Raw genomic sequence first — 4,599 nt, forward strand, 5'->3', positions numbered from 1 at the left:
TTAAGTGCTTTTATTTATTTATTAATTTATTTTTTGGTCTGAGTGCAGGAATGAAGTTTACCTCTATTATATTTTTATCCCATCTTTCTAGCCTGTCAAGATGCTTTGGAAGTGTTTTTTTATCATCCAGCACATTAAACCATCCCTCTCAGCTCGGTGTCATTTGCAAACTTAGTAAACATGCTATTTGTGTCTTTATACAAGGCCTTGATAGAAATTTTGAAAAAGACATGAGCAAACAGAGGACCCCACTTTAGGTTTTAAATTATGTTTCTCTTCCTTCACTTAAGGATTTCTTGAGGGATTATTAAATCTGTTGCTGAAAACCAGATATATAAATTCTATGACATCGCTCATCTAGTAAGTGATTAAAAATGGACATAATTAGGTCTGGAGAAATTTCTACTTTGTGAAGATTTGCTGATGGCTACTAATTCTGACCTCCTTCCAGAAGGACTCAGAGTTCTGCATAAATCCATTCTAAAATTTTGCCGTTGGTTGACAGTGATCACATTTTCATGTCTAGAATATATTTCCTCCATTTCCTTTTAAAGATTCTACTGATCCTTGATTAAATACCCTCTTTTCCATCCTTTTTATGCATCCTTTTCCAAGTAGTGCTCATCAAAGAGCTCAGTGTAAAGTCAAATTATTTATTTAGATCCATCTCCCTTTCTTTCTTTTATGGGATCAGTTTCTGATTAGCAGCTGACCTAGCATAGCAACAACTTAGGGGCCTCAATCTCTAGGGGGTGTCAAAACCCCCCTGGAGAATATGAGATATCTGTTGCAAGTTGAATAAGTCTTTACAGATGGATATTTACACAGCTGGGGAATGCAAATACGTTGTCTCTTACTGAAGTATATGTTGTTTTCAAAGGGGAATTTAAGAATGCTCCTCCCCAATCCTGGCCTTACTAAATGATCAAATATTTAAGGAATACTGACTCCAAGGGGTGGCCGGTGATGAGCCTCCCAGGTACCCACATGTCTTTTTTTGGTTCTTGCTGTGACTCCTTCAATTGTATTAACAGAATTTTATCTTCAGAGTATCCTATTTCTTCCTCACTTCCTCACCATTCTGGAAGATGCCAGTGTTATCAGGAAGCAAAGCTCGGGTCTTGGTGTCACACATCTCGCTTTTCAAATTCCAGCATCACCACTGACTATCTGGGTGATTTTAAGCCAGTGGTTCTCAACTGGTGGTGATTTTGCCCTCTTGGGGGACATTTGGCAATATCTGGACAAATTTTTGATGGTTACACCTGGGGCTGCTACTTGTGTTTAGTGGGTAGAAGCCAGGGATACTGCTCAACATTCGACCATGCTCCATCACAAAGAATTTTCTGACCCAAATGTCAATAATGCCACTGTTGGGACAGCCTGCTCTAAGAAAAAAGAAAACCCATTCTGAGCCTTGGTTCCCTCTTCTCTGCAATGAGGGTAACAATATTCCGGGGTGGTATGGTAAGGAGTATATACGGTACTATACTTACAGCATAATACATCATGACTGGCTCATAGCCAGAATCAAAAAATGGTAAATATTTTCAATATTTATGTATCAGGTGTTGCATTGGATACTTCTTAAGATGGTATTTGCTTAATATTAAAAAATGTTGTTCATTTACTCCACAAATATTTTTTGAGCACTTTCTCTGTGCTAGACACCAATCTGGCTACTGCAAATAGATTAGTTAAAAAAAAAAAAAAAAAAAAAAAAAGCCAGTCTCTACCCTCAGGGTGCTGAAAACCTGCAGGTAGGCATTTGTGCTCCCTGTTTTGCAACTGAGAGAACCCAGCCTCTGGCAGGTTAAAGTAACAAAATAACATGCCCAAGATTTCAGTGCTAAGGAGAGGCAGGCCTAGATTCAAGTCTAAACAGCTTTGCTTGATTCCAAAGCCTACATTCTTTCTGCTACATTATTGTCAGATCCCAGCTCTTGCAAAATCCAGGTTGTGAGACATGTGAGGACTGCAGATCTCACCCCTGTGCTAATCTTATTGATTATATTAGCATCACCACCCATGCCCTCTCACTTTGCAGTGTGCTTCTAAGTCATATTCTTGCTGCTTCTCTCCCTCTTTACTCTTTATTCATTCACAAGCATTTATTGAGCACTTGCTCCTTGTCAGGATACAGTGGAACTATGAGATACTGCCTTGGTTTGCAGGGTGCTCACGGGCAAGAGTCAATCTCTGCTAGAAGTCAGTGCACTGAGGACCAGTGGCAGCAGCCCTATCCTACTCTCACGCACCTGCTGCCAACTCCGTCTCAGGATCGTGGGCTTCCTTATAGGTGTTTATGTGTTCTTTCCATAACTCATTGCCACATGCACGGTTAGTTTATGTGCACAGCAAAATTTTCCTTTGGTGTACCAAAAATTCTGAGTGTAACATTCACTCATCTGAGGCTCATGTTACGCTTTTAGCTTGGCACAGATTTATAGCACAGTAAGTTCTTAGTTGTAGAGGATGTTGCTTTTATGATGTTATTTGTTCATGACCTTGAAGGTCTATGCCATATTATATATTGTAATTTTGCTGAACTGTGAATTTAGTTACACGACCTGAAATACTGATGAACCAAGAGTGTTATTTATAGTGAGAGAACCTAGCAATCACCCAATATGCCCCTCAAAACTTGACTTTGTGGGTTTCATGATGTAATCAGGTCCATTGTTTCAGGTGTGTTCCTGGTTGATGTTACTTTAGGAACATCACAGTGCATATTTGTGACACAATATTTACACGTTGGTTTCATCCACAGTTCCTGGCTCATGCTACTCTCTGACCTTCTCCTGCCCTCCTTTCACCCGCTCCTTTTTCTCCCTGAGGCAGGAAATTTTCTGATCTACCTTAGCTGATTGTAGGTCATAAGACACCCCCATTTCAGGAGGGGCCCTGTCCCGTGCCCATGAGGAAGGATCGCTGCACAGAGAGGCCAAGAAGAATCTGAACAAACAGGCCTTGCTGGGTGTCCCCACCCAGGCTGTGAGTGTGAGTGTCAGACCCCTTTTGTCCAATCACATTTCTACACAGTTGTCCGTGCTTCAGTCATGCCTATGTAATGAAGCTTCCATTAAAAACCAAGAGCATAAGGTTTGGGGAGATTCTCGACAGCCGAACACGTGGAGGTTTCTGGAGGGTTGTGCACCTGGAGAGGTCATGGAAGCTCCATGCCCCTCCCCCACACCCTGCCCTATGCCTCTTTTCATCTGTATCCTTTGTAATATCCTTTGTAATAAACTGGTAAACCTAAGTATGTGTTTTCCTGAGCTCTGTGAGCCACTCAAACAAACTAATTGAAACCAAGGAGGGAGGCTGTGGGAACCCTGATTTATAGCTCGTTGGCCAAGAGTTCCAGAGGCTTGGACGTGTGACTGGCATCTGATGTGGGAGGCAGTCTTGGGGACTGAGCCCTCACCCTGTGGAATCTGATGCTATCTCCAGGTGGTCAGTGTTGGAATTGAATTGGAAGACACTCAGCTGGTGCCTGCTGAGGAATTTCTGGCTTGCGTGCTAGTCAGTCTTCTGTGCTGCTTGTTGCTGAGTATAGGAAAAACACACAGTTTGTGTTTTGTTTTCATACTCAAGTGTCTTTAGGAATACCATGGGATCATAATGTATAGTTTGTTTTGATGGAACCATCATGGCCCTGAAGGTGCATTTAACATTTTTAGTTATTCTCAACTGAACTGTAGTAATGCATATGATGGCATTTGGGCACTCACCAATGTCTCAGGATATGTGACTATGAATGCCAAGACATTCCACTAAACAGCCACTTTTTGTTGCTAACTGATGACATCACTCAGCTTTCAGCTGTGTCCCTTCTTCTGCAGCTTGACCATGAATGACAAGTTCTTCTGGTCTAGTTAAGACTAAGACTCTCATCAGAGAGACCTGGCTTCAAAACTCTGCTTTACCACATATTAGTTGAGTAACCTTTGTCAAAGTGACCTCCCTCAGCTTCAGTTTCCTCATCTGTAAAATGGGGATAATAACCACAGGTCTTATCTCATTGGATTGTTGTGACATTTGGTTGCCATATTTACACATATGATAATAATAATATGTGATGTCACAAAGTCTGTCTTCTATTCTTGTTCACAGAAAATAAAAATGGCGATAAGATCTTCGAAATACTGCAATTGTAGGAAATGTTGGAGAAAATTCAGATAAGGACATTGTGGTTAGGTAATGCAAAGCCAGATGTGAGACCATGGCTGGCTGCTATTTTAAGGGTGCAAAGAATAAAGCCATAGCTAATAGATTGTTTTTTCATATTGTGTAACGTCCAAGGCCCAATGGTCAATAAATTTTAGTCTTCATTCCTTTTCCAATTCCACCCTTTGATGGATCAATTGTCACTGTCTACCGTCTCATTCACTGAGTATGTGTCTTTCCCTTTGGGGCTTTATGCACAGGCTACTTGCCGACTGTTAAGATTGTTTTTTCATATTGTGTAACGTCCAAGGCCCAATGGTCAATAAATTTTAGTCTTCATTTCTTTTCCAATTCCACCCTTTGATGGATCATTCACTGAGTATGTGTCTTTCCCTTTGGGGCTTTATGCACAGGCTACTTGCCGACTGT

This window comes from Galeopterus variegatus, unplaced genomic scaffold (assembly GCF_000696425.1).
Source record: "Galeopterus variegatus unplaced genomic scaffold, G_variegatus-3.0.2 Scaffold6131, whole genome shotgun sequence".
In the NCBI taxonomy this organism is placed as follows: domain Eukaryota; kingdom Metazoa; phylum Chordata; class Mammalia; order Dermoptera; family Cynocephalidae; genus Galeopterus; species Galeopterus variegatus.